This window comes from Lissotriton helveticus, chromosome 5_1 (genome assembly GCF_964261635.1).
Source record: "Lissotriton helveticus chromosome 5_1, aLisHel1.1, whole genome shotgun sequence".
Classification (NCBI taxonomy): domain Eukaryota; kingdom Metazoa; phylum Chordata; class Amphibia; order Caudata; family Salamandridae; genus Lissotriton; species Lissotriton helveticus.
Genome location: NC_136065.1, coordinates 1938866660 through 1938890269, shown reverse-complemented (window position 1 = coordinate 1938890269; position 23610 = coordinate 1938866660). Strand labels below are relative to the sequence as shown.

At 47.7% G+C, this 23610-nt stretch overlaps 1 long non-coding RNA gene across 1 annotated transcript; it reads left to right on the top strand.

Annotated features, from left to right (window-relative positions):
* Positions 1 to 460: 460 nt before the first annotated feature.
* On the top strand, positions 461 to 14967 carry LOC144756067 (uncharacterized). The gene is made up of 2 exons (XR_013595065.1): positions 461 to 912; positions 13241 to 14967. It is a non-coding gene; the product is annotated as an uncharacterized LOC144756067 (long non-coding RNA).
* Positions 14968 to 23610: the final 8643 nt, after the last annotated feature.

The window sequence follows — 23610 nt, the reverse complement described above, 5'->3', positions numbered from 1 at the left end:
ACATCCTCTACTGTTTGTTTTGCTCATTGTGCCGAGCAGGATTTTTAAAGCATCGGCTTACCTTAACTCTCATGTTACCAGGGCTTTCGTGGTGAAAAGCAAAGCAGCACCTTTGTTACTTTCACCCTTACTTTTGCCATGGCATTTCTACACTCTGAAAGGCCAGGCGATCTGTGAGACGGCAGGCACACCGAGAACAGCCTTATTTCCAACCTGCAGTAGTGACGGTGTGGCCAGTATTTGTATAACGGAACCCCAGTCCACACGCCATTTTGACATCGCTTTTAGTACATTTACCCTCCGGGAATCTGTGGAACAACACAGCACAGCAGCTCCCTTGTCGGTGCCCTCTCCATACGGACAGTTTGGTCGCTCTTTGCGGCCAGAATTTGCAGGGCAGTGCATTGGACCCTGTGAAATATTTTCACGGAGGTGTTCCTTGGTGCGTCACCCTTCCAAAGTCCACTCTCTGGCAGCAGACAGGACAGCAGCTCCTCTTGACAGCTCTAACCGGTAGGAGGGCAGTTTCGTCCTCGGGAAGGGCAGGGTAGATCCCTGGGAGAGCGAGAGAGGCGCGTCCATCCTACCTGTGCGAGTTTGTCTTGCAGGAAGAGGGCTGGGTGTTCCCTGCTCTCCTTCCCCCGGTGGGCCAGTCCAACGCGTTTCACCTGCGCCCGTCAGTATAGAGCCACCGCCGCCGTGCGCCCCATACCGCAGCATGCCCTGCTAGAGCAGCAGGCCCGGAGCACCCCAGGTCCGGCCCAGCACCCGACGCCATGAAGAAGACACACTCCACATCAGGCACCCTGACCCGATTCTTTGGAAAGAAGCAGGCCAACGACAACCTCTTTGCCCCAAATCCACCCTGGATCCTACCACAGACTTCCAGCAAAGGAGACAAGAACACCCACGGTCAGTATAGCATTTATCATAAATCCCTCCTTTCCTACTTTTTTTTAAATAACATGTTCCTGTTTGCTTTTCAACCCTTGTGGAATTCTCAGTGGTGTCATTCAGTGTGTTTTGGTCTTTAATGATTGTCTTTTGCCTAATTGTGTTTGTTGGCCTCGGTCGTCTCCGATCTCTCAATGTTTGTAGGTCTGTGCGCAAGCAGCTAGTTAATGCAGGCAAGCTTGGTTTTTTTTTTGGATCCTTTTCACGGCGAGCAACTAAATCAAATAAGCTTTTTTTTAGCTAGTTCTTGTTAATTTCTGCTGCTTGTACAGGGAAGCTTGCTCGGTGGTGACATGTGCTGTCTAATCTGTGTCTCTTGTTGAAATTGATTGAAATATTTTTACAAAGCAAAAGCCAGAACGTTTGACGTTGTCAATACTTGTTTAACGTGTGGGTCTGAGACTGTTTCTTTGTGGCATTCTGGCTTCCTCCGTTCTTGCCTTAGGGTGGTGCTTTACATGCCAATTTAGGTATACCTTGTTTAAATGTGTAATCTCTTCAAAAGAAGACCTTCCCACTGTCCTATATGTTGAAGAAAGCAAAAACTTCAGTCCTGTAACACCTGGCCTCAAAACGTATCCTTTAATTCCAACTCAGAGTTTTCCTTCCTTTCTGAATTTCCCATTCTCTGTGTGCCAGGGGTTTTGGATTCAGATCAATATGGATGAGAGAGACGATTGTGAGACAATATGGCCTCATCAATGGAAACAAGGTTGAGGCAGGAATGAGAGTGAGATATAAGGATGTTCCTATAGCGGCCCAGCATGCAGCATGGTACCATCAAAAGGGCACATTTTTAATCAGCGGTGTTTACATTCTGGGGGAGGGGATTTGGTGTGGGGGCAGGGTACCCCATCCAAATTCCTTCGGTATAACCAGAAGAAATTTCAGCGGGCAAAGCATGTCATAAAAAGGAAAATGTGTGATTTTACCAGTCAGTTAGAATGAAACAGCACAGTACTTCTATTCTAACCTGGAAAACTAGCTTGGAATTGTCAGTGGTATTACTGTAAACATTCAATAACGGTATTTCACCTGGGACGTTTTACTAGCCAAAGAAATTCGGCCACCTAGAAATGAGGGATACGGTGTTAATGACCAGCTAATTAAAGATGGTCAATGGACACTTAACTATAAGACTGATGTAATCTAAGGCAGAACAGCATTTTGCAGTGTTGTTTGTGTCAGGACTCTATTATGTGTTTTTAGTGCTGCATGCATTATAGGCCCGGTTTAATACAACTAGTGTTGACTTAAGAATGTACAATCATATGCTGTGCATCTGAGGTGCAAGTAAAAGACCTTGAAGCAGAAGAGCGGGTCAACTTGACATTTTTAGGGCGAGCCTTCGTGATGCAAAGGGTCGGAGGCGTTAGTAAGCATTAGCAGAAGCATGCAATAAAGCCACATTTGAAAGGTGGCAGCTGCCAAACTGAACTCTGACTTCCTGTCCTTACAGTTTAGTGGGTTACCACCTGTTGCACAGAACTCGCAGGGTACACGTGTTTATCAGAGGGGCTGGACACGTTTCATCATTCCAATGTCGCTGAAAGCAGTTTCGTTGATTTGCACAGTGCTAGCACCTGTTGTATGTGTCTGGCGTGAGAAAGCGCTATAAAAGGGTGTTATGAATTGTAAAGTGCTTGTTACGGTAACTATTAACCCTACAACGGTCTGCTTTCAACCAGACTGCAAATCCCTCGCCAGCACAGCCCCGGCGGAAGCCTTACACACTGCCCGTGCGTTAATACCCGCAACATACACGCTACAACACCCTGATATCTGCAAATAGAAACACAATAAAAGTCTGACCTTGTTCTTATCCTTGGGTCTGGGGACCCCTTCAGGTTCGCAAAGCCTTCTCAGGGGGCTCACTCACTGCTTGGAAAATTAAATAATATGTTTTGTTTCACTTGATATAGCGCAATGACTCATATCGGCTGGTGTATCTGGGCGCTTAGACAACATAGCACAACCACAACTAAAATAACCAGGCCTTCAAGAGTTTTTTAAACTAAACAAAATCTGGACAACTGCGGAGATGGGACGGAAGTTGATTCCAAGCCGAGGGGCGGTGAAGAGTGAGATCTACCTCCGACTCTGGAAGAGCAGGGGGGGGAACGGTCAGTCTCGCTTTATGGCTAGACCGAAGAGTTCTGGAAGAGCAGTAATGACGTCATTTATCCTCTATGCACGTGGGGGCTCTGCCCATCAAAGACTTGAGGCAGCAGACCTTAAAAACAGGGCATTTCCTGACCGAAGCCAATGTCGGGTTCTCAGAGTAGGAGCCGGGGGGTTACTTACCTGGCGTGCAGCATCGCTTTGCACCAGCTGAAGTCTGGACAGTGAGGGGTCATTGGTGGCCATAAGCATTGGCATTGTCATGGCGAATAATGACAAGGGCTTGTTTAACATCCTGGCAAATTGGCAATGACCCACAAGGAGGACTGACCCAAGAAACAAAAGAAACAGAAACAGAAACGTACAAAAGAAACAGAAACAGAAACGTACAATCAGGTAAGTGACGCGCCAGCACTGCAGGTTCCAGCTCTGTTGCCCTAAACACAGCTCTTCCAACACAGTGAGCCCCCTGGGGCCTTTTCGACATTCACTGGGCACTGGTGCACAACAAACAGCGCAAGTGCTCATTTGCACAGCTGTCTTTTGGTGAAATACAGAAATTCTTAGCGCTTACTCTATTCCATATTGCACAAATGTGTTTTTCACCGTTGCAAAAATGAGGTAAATAGTTTACGAAACATTTTCATAGTTTGATTGCAAATGATTTTATGTTAAATAATTTTGTTTTAACAAAGGAAAATATATCATTAGTGAATATCCACTAGTAAAGAAATTAAGCAAACTAATTTTACAGTATTTATGAGGCTTTAAGAGTTTATGCTTTAACGTAATTCATAATCAACATAGTTTCCTTTTTCATGTTTTAAAAATGAATAAACTATAGATTTTCTGTTATTTTTATTAGGAACACACAAAACATCGAATGTATTCATTTTCTAAATGTTTGCCCTTGTGCAAAACTATTTTATGTAAAGTGTAGCAGTGCCAATCGTGCTACCTTCATTCCGTAATAAAAAAAAGCGCCAAAATCTGTTTTCGTACCTGTATGAAATGTATATAAGATGGCTACTTGATGGATGATGTGAGTGCTGCCCATTACAAAGCCCCAATAACCTATTAAATATGTTGCACAACCCCCACCTTCTTTTAGTTCTCACAACCCTTTCGTCCCTTTTCTCCTCATTAGTAATACAGATATTTCCAGAATTTCTCCTAATTTAAACACTGCAAATAACTCTACATTAATACTTTTTAAGTTATTATTGCGTTCAAAGCTGCTGTAAGAACTTCCTGTTACAGGCAGGGGGCAGCACTGATCTGCAGGTGAGTTGAGACAAGACCCAAATTACGGGACACCCCATATTCAAACACACTCAAGACAGGCAGGGATGGACCTGAGACACTCAGTATTTGGGTCTGATAAACCAACCATCAGACCGTATTATTACATTATTTGCAGTAGTAAATAGGCTAGGCCCAGCCCCCACTTACCTGTGACCAGCCCACCGACCAGTCCAGCCCTTTCAGACCCGGCTCTTTGGCCTCGAGGCTCACACCTACCTTCAGTATGTGAAGAGGTTTTGGTGCCAAGTCTAGGATGTACAAGATTCCACTGATTATGATTGATTTATAAATCAGCCTCAATGCTGCATGAATGTAGCACCCTCTGTTCGGCCTTACCCAGTCCTCTGTCTATGTAGCAGCCTCCGTCATGTGTTCTTTAAGCAGCTTGAGTTAGGAGTACACATAGCAGCTTGAGTCATATATGCACATAGCAGTGTAAATCAAGTGTGCACATAGTAGGTCCAGATATAATTGCGGTACATTGGGTATGCATGTAACAGCCTCACTCATGTATGCATTTAGCATTGGGAGTCATGATTGCAATCAGAAGCATCAGCCTTCTATATATGTTACTTCTTCAGTTATGTACCCACGTAGCAGCCAGCCTCATTGCTCTATGCATGTTATAGCCTCTGCCGCGTGTGGTTGTAGAAGCCTAAATCATATGTATGCATGTGTAGGTACTTGTATAGCGCAAACTTAGCAGTGAAGAAACAGAGCACTCTATAAATACCATTATGTGAAGGGTCTGGAGATGATGTACAAGATAGCGTACATCAAGTGTGGATAACACAAATACATTGTAACACATTTTAGGTACAGGAAGATTAAGTGATTTGCCAACAACCATACGATTTTGAGTCTAGCACTGAGGCTGGGATTCAAACCGGAGGTTCCAGAACCAAAAGGCAGAAATTTGCATTCCTAGGACACATCCCCTCATATATGCATGTCTGCATCTACTTTCATGTATGCATGTAGGCGCTCCTGTCGTGTGTGCATGAAGTAGTGTTAGTAGTGAGTACATGCGTTACCCTCTATTGTCTGTGCATGTTTGTATATAAGGACAAAGGCCAGTGAATACTGAAGTACTGGGGACACCTATTCTACTCTGCAAAACTGCACTCCATGGCACTGTATTCTACGCCAATCCACTCTACTCTTTACCACTCCACTCTATACCACTTCACTCTACTTTAAAACAATCTACTATATGCCACTACACTTCATACTACACCACTCTAAGCCACTCTTTTACAATCTACACCACTCTACTCCACTACAAAATAAGCAGCGCCACTCTATGCCACTATACTCTACACAACTTTTATCTACACCACAGTGCTCTACATCACTTAATATACACATAATTCCACTGCACACCATATTTACACTACACAAATCCACTCCACGCAATTCCATGCCACACAATTACACAACTAACAATTCCAATCCCACCCACATAATTTCACTCAAACCACATACATCCACCCCATAACACAAGTGTCAAAGACATTGCCATTTACAACACCAATAGCTCTAACTCAAAAAAAATGCGAGACATATTGCATTTCTAATGCTTGTGGTGTTAGATATAGGTAACTATATCTACAGCAAAGGGTGATTACACCACCTTGCCCCAGCTGTTTTACCAGCCAGTTGTGTCTGTTTAGATGGCCAGTCAGGGGTGGCATAATACATGCGTCAGCCCCTGGTAGGCCCTGGGTACACCTATGCCCTGGGTACCTAAAGTATACTGTACAGGGACTGATAAGGTGACCCAGTATCCAATTAGGTATGTACCTAAGGTACATGGAGTCCATTTTACAGAGAGAGCAATTAGTCTGGGGTCCTAAATAGCAGGGCCCCAGGCCAACTAGGTCGAAAACCAGCTAAACACTAGGCAAAAAGTTGGGGGTAACCATAGTCAGATATCCACCTTCCTACACTGACAAGTTGGACTTGAACCTGCAAGAGATCAGAGACTCTCGACTGGCTATGGAAACACAACTGGGCGCCCTCACTACTAATCTCTCTTTGTTAAAAGGCGACCACGGCAAGCTGGCTGACAAAGTCAAGGACCAGAGGGTGATGTTGGCCGAGATAACTCCGACGGTGGCAGATCACACTAACTCTATCAAGCAAATGCAGGAGCAAGTGAGGACCCTCATGGACCGCGTGGAAGATGCTGAAGGGCATAACCGATGCAATAACATCCGCGTCATTGGGCTTCCGGAACGCAGTGAGGGGTCCCGCACAACGAAGTTCATGGAGCAGTGGTTCCGCAATCATGCCGCCCCGGAGGGCCTATCGCCGTTTTTCTGTGTGGAACGGGCACACCGGATTCCTACGGGAAGGCCTAGGGAGGGACAGCCACCGCGACCGTTGATCGACAAGATCCTAAACTACCGGGATAGGGATATGCTCCTGCAGAAAGCCCGGGAGAAATCGCTCATTGAATATGAAAACCAGCGAATCTCACTATACCCGGACTATACTAATCAAGTGCAACGACAAAGGTCATCCTACTTTGCCGTCAAGAAAAAGCTCCAGAAGGCAAATCTCCGGTACGCCCTGTTATTCCCGGCCCACCTCAAGATCATCTATGACAACAAGACCCACTTCTTCGAGAGCCCTACTGATGCGGAGGAGTGATTGGAGGTGGTGGGCGTCGAGGCAACTCAGGGGGGGGCGTCCGGCGATTCCGGGAACGGCTCGGATCGTAGAGGAAGAACTTCGCCCACATCGTCGGCGCAACCCATGTTGAAAATAGCAATGTGTATGTACATAAGCGGCGTTCATTTGTGTTCACAGTACCCCTTGTTGTAAGCAGAACGGATATCGCTAAAACACTGACTGTGTTATCCCGCTAGCATAGACCCATGCACACACGTACACGACAGCCATTTTAGGTATCATGGTCTCCTTGTTCACGATCGATCATCAGCCCCTTCCCTGACCCTGCAAGCTTCCCCCATGCACCCTGACTGCCCCCCCGCTCTCACATGTACAAGTCATGAGCACCTCCCCTCCCGCATGACTCTGTCTCTAGGGATCACACCCCGCGCCTGACCAACACCTCCTTTCCTTCCATGAATACCCCTCCTTTGATGACCCCGACCTCTGAGCCTGAATGTCTACACGGACCGCTGGTCATCCCTTAGCCCGAGGATACAGTTTATTGCCCACTACTGTATGCACTCGCCTCTCTTGAAAGGAGCCACTATTGATCACGACCACCCCACCCCCGGAGATTCGATCAGGCACACAAATTCCAATGGAATCAGCAGAACACTCAGCTGCGTGACAGCCCCCTCCTATTGCATGGAGGATAAGGGCCCCTACTGTAGCCACGTGTTGGAATATCTTCATACTTCACAATGTCTTGATTGTAATGAAGGGTGTGTGTGTGCCTTAAACCTGTGTATAAAAGACAAAGCCTCAGAGAAACTTGTTAGAGCACCTCCCGAAGACACTATGCGAGTGTCCCAAATGACATGCTCTCCTCATGAGAAATAAACCTTTTTCCTTGTCTTCCTGCTTCCAGTGCCCGTCTCTTCATTTGGTAATTATTTACGATGGAAACTAAGAGGCGCCTTGCGCCAGCAGCCTGGGCATCCGGTTCGTTATGGGCTGACTTTTCTACAATTGGCGTCCCAACACGGGGTCCATCAGCGACATAAGGTCCGGTAAGAGAGGTCCAGACGATGAGGTGAACATCTAAATGATTGGAGTATACCTGCCATGAGAGGGCCCTCGTCCGGCTGCCGATTGAATGAACTTCACCGATTCCGAACGGACCTCTCTCAAATGACCTGTTGTCCTGACTGGAATCCCACAGGAATGCTGCGGTAAAAACATGGAGAAAGAGAACGATCGGGCGCTGGAAAAAGGAAGGCGAAGAACTGTCCACATGGTCCGGTCCGGGTAAGGTCGTGACACACGACAAATTGCGAAATTGATTGATTGATTGTTTGAAAATACTAGTATTACTTATTGATTGTCTCTGAGAGATTCTCTATTTGCAAACAAGCACAGAGTCGCCATACTCTGTTTAGTCTTTGCAGATAGTGAAGGATAGGTAATGCAGACTTTTGTCCCCATTGTAATCCGTCATACCTATTTTTCTCCCCATTGATTGATTGTTTGAATCGAGCATTGAATTGTTCGAAGTTGGTTCTCTTAAGGATCTTCTCTGCCTGCAAACGGGGAAGAATAGGAATATTCTCTCTCCCTTTGCCGATAGTGAAGGGTAGGTAACGCAATCTTTTAACCCGTCGTACCTATTTCGTTCCTCATTGATTGATTGTTTGTCCGAACATTTGACTGTTTGGAAATTGGTTCTTTTTTTGGAGGTATTCCCTGTTTGCAAATAACGTAGGAAAAATCTTTTGCAAGTAGTGAAGGGTAGATAATGCGGACCTTTGTCCCCCGTTGTAATCTGTCATGCCTATCTACTCCCCACTGATTGATACGCCAGTTTCACCCGGACCATTTACTAGAGGTAGGTCATCTGGCCCGACCAGAGAGCACCCCTAGTGAAAAGGACATATACAATAATAACGAAGTGATCACTGTATCCTGTTAACAGAAACTTTAGCATGAAACAACCTGGAAAGAAAGGAATAGGAGAACGAAATCAGTAGGCCACTGATGAACTTTTTATTAAATAACGAACAAGGAAACGATAACAATACTTAATGATAAAATCTATTATTGTCCTAGAAACAAGAAACGTTAGAAATAAGCCCGTAATAAGAAACCTGAAAACAGTAAGAGAAACCAAGCGTGGCATTGCAACGGCCACAAGGCAACGAGGCTTCATCGCCCCTCACTGCCCCAAACATGTCTGTCCCACCGCCTGCCACGCCCAATAACGGCAACCTGAGAAAGATACAAAGCAACAGACATCCGCCCCCATTCTGGAAACTTCCAAAGTGCAACAGGTTTACGCTACGCCCAGCCGGAAGCAACACATATAGGGTGGGTCCTGCTGCCAACCATCGGCCGGAGATCATCACATAGGGTGCAGCCGGAGGAGAGGCCGAGGCCGAAGGGACTGCTACGACAACCCTGGAGAGTTGCAAGGGGGGGGAATGTCCGTGTCCTCGACCCCCCCTCTCTCTCCCAGTCTGGACCAGCATCCATGGAGGGCCTGGGAGTGGAAAGGACACTACCCGAAAGGCCCAGGAGAGGCGCCACGCGCCAAGGTCTGTCCCAAGGATGGACCAAGGGACCCGTTCCTGGGGCCGTGGCAAGGAGCGTCCGGCCACCATCAACCAGAGGCACGGCCCAAAGACGGACGGGACGTTTCTTTTTTCTTCCATAATGGCAGCAACAACACTGGGGGGGGGGATGTCTTGCACATGCCTCCGACCCCCCCCCCCCTCGTCCTCATCGCCTGGTTCGGCCATAACAAATGTCAAGCGAGACGCCGTGGGGTGCACTGGGAGGGAGAAACTGTGCGAACAAGTCTCTCCCGCCTCCCCAGGTGGAGGCTTCCCAGCTGCACCCTCAGCGCTCCAGGCGCCCGGAAAAAGGTTCTTCCACTGTGGCGATGCTGCAACGCCTCGCCCGGCAGGGTGGAGCCCGTCCGCTCATTTGACCCTGCGATCGCCGGTAGCTGCCGAACTCTCAAAATGGCGATCGACCTGGCAAAGAGCGGGCCCAGCATGAAGGAATGGCCCGGTCACTTGTTGACTCCACTATCATAGTTCTCCACGACCTTGAAGATTCTAGAGGAGCCGCGGGAGTCCCCGACCCCCGCAGATACCCCCGATGGGGAATGACTGCCATGATTGCCCACGGAACGATGGAAATGTAGCCGCAGGACGTCGGCGCTCCCATGCTGTCGCCAGCCTCAGTTTGAATGACTAGAATCCTGCAGACTACAGTTCGGATCAGTTCCGGTGAAAGCACAGTATGACCCGGTAGGAACATTGTTGCCTCCCTCCCCTTTTGATTGATGGTTCAGACCACCGATCCCTTCTTTTACCCTTTAATGGAACTTTTGGACTGCCAAAAGAAGCTCTGGGCCAACCACGAGTTAGTAGAGATTTAGACTATGCCTGGTTCTGCCTGACTGCACCCAAAATGGCGCCGATGCAAATGAAACTTTCAACTCCTTGTTGTACCCCGATTGTTCAGCCCTGGTGTCATGAGATACGTATGAAGGTTTTTTTTTTTACCACATGAATTGATATAGGATGTGTACTGATTATATGTTCGGACAATTAATTGATTCAGGATGTGTACTGTCAGTTCGGGAGACGAATTGATATGGGATGGGTACTGGTTATATGGTCGGACAATGAATTGATATTGGATGGGTACTGATTATGTGTTCAGACAGTAAATTGACATCAGATGGGTACTGATTGAACATTCGGACAATGAATTGTTGTTAAGTTTGACGCATCATGATTATTGAAAGTCCGAAGACCAACACTTATGACACTCGCTCACACTGAAGTCTCGACATGATTTTATTACGCTTTTCGCACTTTTTTATTATGAAATAAACGACCACCGACTCCACTAAAGTTTTTACTAATAAAGTATCCCCACATCTACAGTTCCAGCCTGCTCCGTGGCCGGCCCACGGGGTTGTAGGCCCATATTTATGCACCGACATTCTTATTAAAGATTTTTGGAAAAAGCAAACGTAGTTGTCACGTGTGAATTGGTAATTTTCGAATAAATGACCACTGTTTAAAGGATTAAAAGGTATAGTACGTAGAAATATTGCAAACATGAAGGGTCCAAGTTTTCGTTGTGTGCATTTTTCCTTTTTGTGCAGCCAAAAAGCAACCGCTAAAAATCCTGGTGTTTAGCCTATACTTTATGTGCTACCTGTATAAAAAGAGTCACACGGTCCACCGGGGCTTAAAACGCCCTGTTGGCAGGGACTGCATCCCGTGGAGATAGGCCGAGTATGCAGTAAGTAAAAGCCTTTCTGGGTTTATGCACGCTAATGTGTCTATCAATGTAGCCCCTGCCCCCTTCTTTTTCCCTCTCTCTGCAGGTCACATCGGAATATCGATCAATGTATGAAAACGGTGATCTAACGGACGAAGAGACGGGAAAAAGGGTTTGATTATGGTACCTAACCGCAACAAGCAAACCATGACTATTTTCTCTCTCTGAACTTAGCGCCTGGGAGGGCAGCCTGAAGGGGAAACCACAAAATATAACTTCGCTTGGCACCCCGAATAGTACAACTAAAATGACGTGCGCTAATGAATAAGCACCCCACAATTAATTAAATAGGGAAAGTTTAAGGAATATTTTGGGGTGAGGTACATTTAAAATCTACTGCATCCTTCTTCGCACCCTCCTAGACATGTAACTCCAAGCTGCCCCATTGTTCTCCAACTGACACCAACCGTTGTCTCAGCCTGGAAACGCATTTGCTAAAAATGACTCGAATAAACCACCGTGAGCATTAGCCCGACCAGGTTAGTTCATGACCAATTGCCAAAGGCGTAAGTGTGTACAATCAAAGCCACCAGTAAGGGCAGCCGACGGTTAAAAGAGAAGAAAAAGGTAAAAAGAGCTTAGGATGCTAAGAATGCACAGCATACAGAAAGGGATAATTTTGGCCAATAACTGTTTTATGTTTTGTCTTGGATTTTCGTACATAATACATGTACTGTCTTCTCCGCCTGAGTTTGTGTATACGTGATGCATGGATCTACGTCATCCCTCTGTCTGTATTTCCGTAGTACTTAATCCCTGTTGTTCTGTGTGCACTGGATGGCCCATTATTGTACACGTCTCTCTCTCTCGCTCCATGCCATGCGTGTACAGAATGGACCATTTAGAGTGCGATCTCTCTCTCTCTCTCTCTCTCTCTCTCTCTCTCTCTCTCTCTCTCTCTCTCTCTCTCTCTCTCTCTCTCTCTCTCTCTCTCTCTCTCTCTCTCTCCCCTCACTCTCTCTCTCTCCCTCTCTCTCTCTCTCTCTCTCTCTCTCTCCCTCTCTCTCTCTCTCTCTCTCACTCTCTAAAACCCCCCTGTTCCCTCTTTTCTTGTAATGGTAACGTTGTGCCCCTCCCGGCACAACACCTAATTGGGTTTCCTCGAACACAAAGGTGTTTGGAAAAATTGACAGGAACTAAAACGACTGTAACTTGCCATATTACTACCTCTCCTTTCTGCAAAACAATAGAACCCGAGTTGGTCATGAAAGAAAGGACGGGTCAGACGACTAACGTCCCCTAATCTGGCCTTTATAGGGGGACTATAACGTCAATGGCCTCCTGTTTCTCAGTTCGCTAAAAATGCAATTCCCAATGCACAGATTACTTCGCTCCTCTGCACTTAAGTGTGGATGTCCAGAGTACCCCACTTCTCCCGATCGACCCCAGCTCCCTGCCCAAAGCGTCCCCGTTTCCCCCGATTAACCCCAGCTTCATGTCATCTACCCTCGAAAGCGAAATTGACGACCTTGATTAACGTTCACTCCCCAAGAAGAGCATGTTTTACGTGCACCCCCTCCCCCTTCTTCATGACGATAACGCCCCTGCTTGCAAGAGTTAGCCGACCCCGAAGGGAGATGTAAGATGGTCGATACTTGGGTTAAAGGGAAGGACGAGTCTCTACATAAGGACTCGATTTTGAATTTGATGTAATACACTGTGTATAAAAGTCCAACTTCTCTCATCATATGTCGCGAATGAACGCTAAGCAGGTCTATGAATTCAATAAGCAATGCCCTTCTACAGACTCCATAGGTGACGACTTCTGACTGTGACCGATGAACTTATTCCCCACCTACAGAGGAGTGGGGACGGTATTGAAATGTATAAATGTCTTCTCCTGCCAGTCTTTCTAAAACTTTGCTTTTATACTCATTTAAAGATATAATAACCGGAGGAGAGGAGCTGGACGTGACGCACAGCCTGGCCACAGATCATGAAGCACATGTGACCGCAACCAAAGGTGGAGCCGCAGAGCAACGAGACGCGGGACGAGGCACAACTCTCAAACTCGGCAGATGAAAGAATGAAGGGCTACCTTGAAGCCCTCGACTTGCTGACCCACTCGTGCCTGAAGTCCCCGTCCCCTTTTGAGTCCGACTGATGGGCCTGCCTGCTCATTGTCCTTTGCTCCCTTGGTCTCTTGGTGTGTTCGAAGATCTGGCCCCACTCCGCCCTCTCTTCCCTCGATTATTCAACAAACTCTTTCATATAAACTTTTGACTATGGAATGGGATTTTGCCACGGAAAAAGAAAGACACGCAGGTGCCCAGCATGAGGCACCCCTAAGAAAATGAGTTAGGGAACAGGACTGTGATCTAACAGCAGAGGACTGATCGCACCCTGCAACGCGTAAGGATGATTCCGAGCTGGACTTATAGCTCCACCGCCGGTGCTCAAAAGCGCCAACGAAAAGAAAACGGACTACCAGAGTCTACCAGTGGTGGCTCGTCGTTGAAAAAGACATTTTTCACTAAGACCCCCCCTTCCTGAACTTTCTACCCACCCCTTGACTAGTTGTTTACATCGAATTGCATTCCTCCCTCAATTTTTATTGCTTATAAAAATGTTTCGTCGGTCACCCATGTATCTAGCTTCCCAAAGTACTGATAAGACCCGAAGGTATCAGATTACTCTTAATTAATGTCATCGGAGAAAAAGTCTGAACTTGATTCTGTAATGTTTCGGAACCTCTTTTCTTGACTCCGACTAAATATTATGCCGATCTCTAGGCTTGTATGAAGAACCCAACAAATGTAAACTGACATGTAGTGCATTCTGCCTATCGCATCGACTATGTAGAAATTGAACTCGCTTATGTAAAAAAAGCGGCGACTGTTGAAAATAGCAATGTGTATGTACATAAGCGGCGTTCATTTGTGTTCACAGTACCCCTTGTTGTAAGCAGAACGGATATCGCTAAAACACTGACTGTGTTATCCCGCTAGCATAGACCCATGCACACACGTACACGACAGCCATTTTAGGTATCATGGTCTCCTTGTTCACGATCGATCATCAGCCCCTTCCCTGACCCTGCAAGCTTCCCCCATGCACCCTGACTGCCCCCCCGCTCTCACATGTACAAGTCATGAGCACCTCCCCTCCCGCATGACTCTGTCTCTAGGGATCACACCCCGCGCCTGACCAACACCTCCTTTCCTTCCATGAATACCCCTCCTTTGATGACCCCGACCTCTGAGCCTGAATGTCTACACGGACCGCTGGTCATTCCTTAGCCCGAGGATACAGTTTATTGCCCACTACTGTATGCACTCGCCTCTCTTGAAAGGAGCCACTATTGATCACGACCACCCCACCCCCGGAGATTCGATCAGGCACACACATTCCAATGGAATCAGCAGAACACTCAGCTGCGTGACAGCCCCCTCCTACTGCATGGAGGAGAAGGGCCCCTACTGTAGCCACGTGTTGGAATATCTTCATACTTCACAATGTCTTGATTGTAATGAAGGGTGTGTGTGTGCCTTAAACCTGTGTATAAAAGACGAAGCCTCAGAGAAACTTGTTAGAGCACCTCCCGAAGACACTATGCGAGTGTCCCAAATGACATGCTCTCCTCATGAGAAATAAACATTTTTCCTTGTCTTCCTGCTTCCAGTGCCAGTCTCTTCATTTGGTAATTATTTATGATGGAAACTAAGAGGCGCCTTGCGCCAGCAGCCTGGGCATCCGGTTCGTTATGGGCTGACTTTTCTACACCCAGATGACGCAAGCCCTCTATCGCACAACAAAGGGAAGACCAGATGACAGTGGTCAGCATGGTGGGCTCTTTTCGCGATGAACACGAACTAATTAACACGGATACGGAAGACAGTACACCACATTCAGACTCAGAACACAGCGTGATACTGTTCCCAACAGTGACGCCGAGAGCGGCGGATGAAATACTGGACAATGGTCTGGAGTAAAGGCTCCACCTGGAGAGCCCTAAGACTTTGTCTCCTACTGATATCCTTTTGATGGTGACTTACACTGGGGTGGGGGTACGGGGTGGGGGATGCGGACACTCTGTATTTTGGGAGGCGCTTCCTTCTGTGACACTTGGAGGTTGAATCCACGCTAAGACATTGAGAGCTTGGCCCTTGATAGCTGTACTTTATTGTCTGGTTCTTTACGGCCTTTGCGAAGTGAGACCCCCGATTGCACATAGAGTGAGAGAGACGCGCATGCGAGGCCCCCCTCGTTCTCTCCCCCCTCCCCCTTTCCTCCTCCCCCTTTCCCCTCCTCCCCCCCGTTGTCCCCCCTTCCCCTCCTCCCCTCTGGAGGTCGCTGAGAGAAATATAGATTGTGCACAGACTTCCCCGGCGGCGCTGTTGAGCCGACAGCGTAGCACTGCAAGACTAAATGGACAGGGTCCAAGCTACGCCACCCCCAAATGGCGAATGCACCACTGTTTGGTTTGTTATGGTTTACATTTCATGGTTGGGCACAGCAATGTTCTCTAGCTGCGCCACAAGAGTTCGAGTTTGGGGTGGGCAGAAGTATGTCTCCTGGTTTATTACTGATAGAACTTGTGCTACAGCTAAGGGCACGGTCTCTTACGACGCTTATCACCGAATATGGCTGACACTGTAGGGAAGTATAGGCTGGCTACCTGGAATGTGCGGGGACTTGGCGCCATACAAAAGAGACACAGAGTGCATGCATTCTTGCTCCGACAGCATGCCCATATCGTATTCCTACAGGAATCCCACCTAACGCACTCCGAGACACTCACACTGCGGAAGAAGTGGAGGGGAACTGTATTCTCTACAACATATTCCGCTTTCTCCAGAGGGGCTACCATCTGGGTGAGATACGGTACTCCCTTTGTGGAACTGGAAAGGAGGGTTGATGACCAGGGTAGGTATATCCTAGTGAAAGGCGAACTGGACGGCACACTCGTAGTTTTGGGCAGCATATATGCCCCGAACTTTGATCACAACACATTCCTTGCGAGGGTGGGACGAGCACTGGCTGACTGGGGGGATATCCCTTGGATTCTAGGGGGGGATTGGAACATGGTACTAGATGTAGCCCTTGATAGGTCGCAACCCCCCTCCAGACGACAAGTGTTCACAGACTGGCAGACTCTTTTAGGACATGGATGCAGGGCTGGAGTCTGACAGATATATGGCGAACACTCTACCCGACACACAGAATATTCCTACTATTCCCCGGTACATGACTTACATACCCGATTGGATAGATTTCTGTGTACTAATTCCTTGGTGTCTAAATGCACGTCCTCAGACTATCTGGCTAAAACCTTCTCCGATCACAGGCCTCTGACACTTGACTTACACTGGCGGCGGGTGCCATCTCCGGTGCCAACCTGGAGACTTAATCCGTTACTGCTGGAGGACGGCCCCTTCCGCACTTCCTTGTCGGTCACCTTAGACAATTACTTTCGGGAAAACTGGGATTCAGTGACCTCGAACTTGACGGTGTGGGACGCTATGAAGGCCGTGATAAGGGGGGGCGGCAATTGGTCAGGTAGTGGGTGCCCGGCAGGAGATCCACAGGAAGCTGTGCGACGTAGAGACTCGCCTACAGGCACTAGAGTTGGCAATGGGTGAGAACCCTGATCGCAAAGGGGAGTTACGACTGAGCAATATTGAGCACGCCGAACTTTTAGAAACACTGAGTGTTATTGACTACAAAGACTACTTGCGACGACAACAGGCTGACTCAGACAGGTCGGGTGCATTACTGGCTCGGCTGGTACGAGACAGTCCCGAGACCCCAGTGATTACACGGATTAGGGACAGCACGGGAGGATTGGTGACTACACAATTGGCCATAAATGATGCTTTTAGGGATCATCTTAGTTCGCTATACGCTTCCCCCCACGGAGGATCAAGAGGAGATGATAAACTTTCTGAGGGACCTGCCTTTCCCAGTCTTGTCCCGAGCGGAGCAGGCAGAGATAGGCGGATCCATCACGCAGCAGGAAATCAAAATAGCCATCCTATCTCTTAACCGAGGTAAGACTCCTGGCCAGGACGGACTGCCGGTAGAGTTTTACCAGACTTACTCTACGACCCTAGTCCCCGTCTTGGAGAACATCTATAAGGAATCCTATGAAATTTGTCACCTGCCTAGAACGACGAGGCAAGCCTCCGTTATTTCAATCCCTAAACCCGGCCGGGACACCCTTGACCTCATCAATTACAGACCCCTCTCAATGCTCTCTACGGAGTATAAAATACTCAGTAAAGCCACAGCTCTGCGAATACAGTCCCACCTTCTGGCCTTAATTCATCCGGACCAGTGTGGATTCCTGCCGGGGAGGAGCACGTCCCAAAACACGAGGAGACTGCACGCCCTCAGGGCTGCGACGCCGCCGACTCTCCCTCAGGCCGGCTGTGCCGCTCTGGACCTCCGTCAAGCTTTTGACTCACTGTCCTGGGCGTTTATGTTTGAGGTCTTGAAACGTTTTGGCCTCCCTCACTCCCTGATACGATGGATCCGGCTGGTGTACACACGCCCAATGGCTCGGGCGTGCACGGGTCGACACGTCTCCTAGCCTCCTAGCTATAACATACATCGTGGCACTCGACAGGGCTGCCCGCTGTCGCCCCTGTTGTTTGTCATGACCCTTGAACCTCTGGCAATCGCCCTCTGGACCGGGATGGCTGAGAAGGGCATCTTCGTCGGTGGCACACCCAATTTGATATCAATTTACGCTGACGATATCCTTTTGTATTTCCGGGATCTGGAGGAGAATCATTCGGCCTCAGCGACCATCTTTGACCGGTTCGCAAACGTGTCAGGCCTGGCGATCAACCCGGCGAAATCAGTGGGGTTTTATTTCCATGAGGGACAACGACCAACCCACATACTATTTGGCACCTCCCAAATTCCAATAGCACAGACTACGTTTAAGTATTTAGGCATACATGTCTATAGACGACCGGAAGATCAGATTGAAGGCAATATTCGGCGGGCCATTACCGGCCTTCGTAGTAGTGTGCAATTCTGGACATCTCTGCCACTGTCCGTCATGGGTAGGATAGCCGTCTCTAAAATGGTCATGCTCCCCCGCTTGCTTTATTATTTTGTAAACCTACCGGTTCTCCTCCCACAAAATATTTTTAATACATTAAATACACTCTTGATCGCCCTAATCTGGGGTTCTGGCCGGCGGAGAATAAGCCTCAAGAAACTTCAATTGGGAACCAAACGGGGAGGCCTGGGTGTGCCAGACTTTCGCTGTTATTATTACGCGAGTCAATTGCAATGTCTATCACAATGGGTGGCGGGTAGACATCTGCACGAAATCGGTTTTACCGGTGAACAGATGGCACGCGGGGAACTGCACTCCTTACTACTTCCCAAGGCCAAAGTACCCGAGATTGCCACCCTCTTTTGCATACCGCCCTGATATGCTGGCGGAAAGCTCTGGCATACACGTCAACGACCCAACCGTATGCTGATAACATCCCCCTGCTGGGAATTCCAACGCCACAAGGTCGGCTGACGCACCATAGATTACAGCCCTGGACGGATGTGGGGGTAGACCGAGTTGGTGACCTGTTTGGTGACGACGCGCTATTAGATCACGCCTCCTTTGTGCAAGCCACGGGAGCCCCACCACGACTATACATCCTACATGCCACGGTGACACACCACATACGTACTACATGGGCCCCACAGCGTAGCAAACCAGAGCAACACGAACTAGTGCACCTACTTCACTACATGGGGACTGGGGGACACCTAGTGAGGTGGTTATACACTGGCATTAGGGAGCACGCTGCTACGCCCCTTACTTCTCTCAGGACCACCTGGACGTTGGACACAGAGGAGGTTATGACAGATGGGGCCTGGAAGGTTGTTCTGGAACACCCTAGAAGAGTGTCCAGAAATGTGAAGTTTAAATGTATCCAAGCCATGTTACTACATCGGGCATACCTTACCCCCCAAAGGCTGCACAGGATGTTTCCTGCCTCTTCCCATTGCTATCCCGGTGTCATGCGGAGGAGGCTGGCCTTCTCCACATGCTGTGGTCCTGCCCACGCATAGACGGCTATTGGGGACAGGTCCGACACATACTCTACACTGCCACGGGCATGCAGATACCAGAGGGGGCGCTGCCTTGCTTCCTTGGACACAGGAAAAGGCCCAAAGGACATAAGGCCCCACTGAAGCTCATGGACGTAGCATTATTACTGGCGGTCAGGGCACTGACTATGAGGTGGAAATCTGCACGACCCCCGACTGTAGAGGTCTGGCGATCCGAAGTATTGAAGTGGGGTAGAGCTGAGGGTGCAATTCTCAGGAGGGAAGAGGAACGGGGGCTACGGAAACACCCGATTGCACAAGATTGGGAACGGATGCTGTTGGAGCTGGAGGACATGGACTTGACGCCCTCCCAGACGGAGACCGCGTAGCAGAGATGGCCGGGTGGGGGAGGGTGTGTCCGCGAATGGAGACTGGTCCAGGGTGTGTACAGGTTGGCCAGTGGATGATGCGCACACTTATTTAGATATGTCAGCCCTTCGCGATTACTAGGCTCAGGAATATAGCATAGCCTGTGCAGAGATGTCAGGAGACGTACGAAACGGGGTGGGGTGTTGGGAGGGATGGGGACTGGCGATGCCTTCAATTATGAGGCCGCAGATCTATACATGCTGAGGAATGATCGAGCATTGACAGTTTGTATTTACTTGGAAAGAAATAGTACTATTGCATAGAGTTGTCCACGCTGTCATAGACGAATCGTATGGACCATTATCATGAGAGACAATGAGTCAGATGTTTAAAGTTAAAGGGAGGAGAAAAAACAGAAAAGACTGTATAAGTTGTGCGAAACCTGTATGTACATTGCAATATCTGATCGCAGTCATCAATAAAGAGTTTTAAAAAAAAAATCTGTCAACATGGGTGGAAGTCAAGTGCCTGGCAGAACTAGCTACCTCAAGTGTGATTGTGTTTTATTTTCAAAAACGTTTTGCTAGAGAAATGGTGGTGTTCTGAGTGACATCTTGACAGTTAATGGTGTACAATTCACTTCAACCATTATGAAAGAGTTTTTGAACAGGTTGGCCATCAAACATCTATGCACACCCTCAATACAATGAGAAGGTTTAATAAAGTACTAGTAGAATGCATGCAGAGTGCCATTAAGTACAAAAAGGGTTGTGTATCTGTGGTAACAGAGTTGCTCTGGGTGTATGGGACAACTCCACATGCAGTGACTGGTGACATTCCATTTGAAGTAATTAGAAGAAGGAAAGTTGCTTCAGATGTGCCCATTTTGTACAGCTAAGGAACATGATCACAAATGTGATGTGATATTGTTAAGCAATAAAGCAAAGGGGAGTAGTGAAAAATGTAATGTCACACGATGTGAGCAGATAGATTTGTGGGGGAAAAGGACTGTTCTTAGGATTTGTGTGGGTGATTATGTTGCATTAAGGATCCTCTTTTGTTGAAAAAATGGTCTTCCAAATTCAGGGATCCAATACAAGTAGTGGATGTCAAAGGCAATGCTGTGTGTGTTGCTGATGGTCAGGGGTGGAATGTAGCCAAGTGTGGAAAAAATTTGAATAAGGAGGAACGTTGCATGGCCAGGGTATTGTAAACGTAAAATGTTGGTCATCGTGGAACCATGCACACTGAATATCGAAGGGTACCATTTAACTAAAATGTTCGTTAGACAAGTCTTCATGATGACTTGAATAATGGAATAGATCATTCGCTTCATAGAAGCTCTTGAGTTAAACGGGTAACTTGCAAACTGTAGGACTGAAATGGTCTCAGTGTCAATTGATTACTCCTGCTTGTGAAAGGAGAAAATATATGATATTCTCTATCTTGCATGTATGAGGTTTTTGATGTAACCATGTGCTCTGTGTATTTCTACTAGATGTTTATGTGTTCTCTGTCAGAAGACTAGAGTTATGTTATGAGTCCGAACATCTGACTGTAGTTTCATTTTTACTTTTAATTTCACACACACCTTACCAAAGATCGCAGAGATGCTGTCACGGCTGAAAAGAGTAAAAGTCTACACTACAGTGGACATGTCCTCAGCGTACCATCAGAAAGTCTTACATAGACAATCTTGCCACGTTCCCTCATTTGCCATTCCTGAAGGAGCATTTCCCGGGGTCTCAGGGTTTCGCACTTAGCCTCACTCTTTTTAATATCTATCTTGAGCCTTTGACTAAACTGGTGGAGTCCTGAGGGGTACGTGTGGTCTCCTACACGGATGACACCCAACTCCTTTTGGCCTTCCATGAAAACCCCCAACTGCAACTCTGAGCTCCTTCAATCTGTGCCTGAAGGCTGTGGTGGAATGGATGGAGGGAAGCTATCTTAAGTTGAACTCAGAAAATAAAGAGGTCCTTTTTTTGGCATTAAGTCTTTCCCCAAGGCCAGTCTCTGGTGGCCACCTGTACTGGGTGCTGCCCCTCCTCCAACTATGATACCTTGGGGTAAAATTCAACACACATTTTACCTTTGAGTCCTGAATTAGGACCCTGTTTCGCCACTTGCATTACCACCCTCAGATCTCTCAGAAGAATGCTCCACCTCATTGTGGTGGACTACCGAAAAACGGTTGGCCACACTCTGGTTCTAATAAAATTGAACTATGCTTATAGTTTATATTTAGGCCTCCCGGCTTTTCTAATCCAATGGCTCTAAATTTCCCAGAATTCTGCTGCACGCCTCATGTTGAATATCCCTCAAGTTCACCAGTTTCTCCTCACTTGCGCCATCTTCACTCAATCACTCAATCAATAATTTCTAAAGCGCAGCACTATCACCCGTAGGGGTATCTTGGTGCCGAGGTTAGTGTGTCTACTTTCAAAAGCCAGGTCTTGAGTTGCTTTCTGAAGACTGCCAGGGAGGGTTCAGTTCGGCGTTGTAGGGGGAGATCATTCCAGGCTTTGGAGGCGCTGTTGAAGATGTAGGAGAATGTGTGACCCCCACTGCGGGTGCGATGGATGCAAGATCATGCATGAGGGCGAGTGAAGAGGAGCGCAGGTGTCTCGAGGGAAAATGGAGGTACAGCAGTTGGTTGATGTAAGAAGGTCCTTGTTTGTAGAGGGCTTTGTAGGGGTGTGTGAGCATCTTGAACAGGCATCTTGATTGGACAAGGAGCCAGGGGAGGTTTCTGAGGTGAGGAGAGATGTGGGCACACTTGGGCTGGTCCAGGATGAATCTGGCTGTCGTGTACTGTATTGTGTGGAGTCTTCTGAGGAGTTAGGTGGAGATACCAGTGTAGAGCGTGTTGCCATAGTCGAGGCGGCTGTGACAAGGGCTTGTGTGGCGATCTTTCTGGTGTCTACTGGGATCCATCTGAAACATTTGCAGTGCATGTGGAGGGTGTGGATACAGGAAGAGGCAACTGCAATGACTTGTCATGGTCAGTTGGCTGTCCAGGATATTGCTGAGGTTGCGAGGGTGGTCAGTCGGTTTGTGTCCAAGTTTTTCCGGCTACCAGCTGTGGTCCCAGGCAGAGGTGTTCTTTCTGAAGGTCAGTACCTAAGTTTTAACAGAGTTCGGTTTGAGGCAGCTGGTACTCATGCAGGCAGCTATGCTGGTCATGGCATTTTGGAGGTTGGTTTTGGTGTTAGAGGGGTCTTTGGTGAGCTGAGTGTCATTGGCGTAGGAGATGATGTTGAGTTCATGGGATCTGACTATGTCCGCAAGGGGGATCATGTAGATGTTGAAGAGAGTGGGGCTGAGGGATGATCCTTGGGGCACACCGCATATGATGGGAGCAGAGGTGAAAGGAGGTATACAGAGGCGCTGGGTGCGTCCTGAGAGAAATGAGATGATCCACTAGAGGGCGATGTTATGTTGGTTATTTATGATTTTTATGTGTGTTACTTTAAGTGCTCGTGGAGCACGTGGTGCCAGTGCCAGTACTATGGAATGTATAGTTATGTGTGATTCTGGTTCCATGGTCAGTGGCTGTGGAGCTGTAAGAGCGAAGGCTGTTTCCCTGGCACTCACCTGTTGTATCACCTATTTGAGTATTCGAATAAAAGGATTTCTTCAGAACTATAAAGGCGTCGGATATATTCACTACAAATTGGCGACGAGGGAAAATCAGTGGATTTAAGCGATTTAATCGAGGAATTTGACAATATTTATTGTGGTTCATTGAAAAGGGAAAAAAAAAGGATAGAAAACGGAAGAACAAAACTTGGTGGGATTTCATCTGGAAAAAAAAAATTGGTCTACACATCCATCATAGGCAACTTCGTTGGTAAGCTTTACCTTATTTCT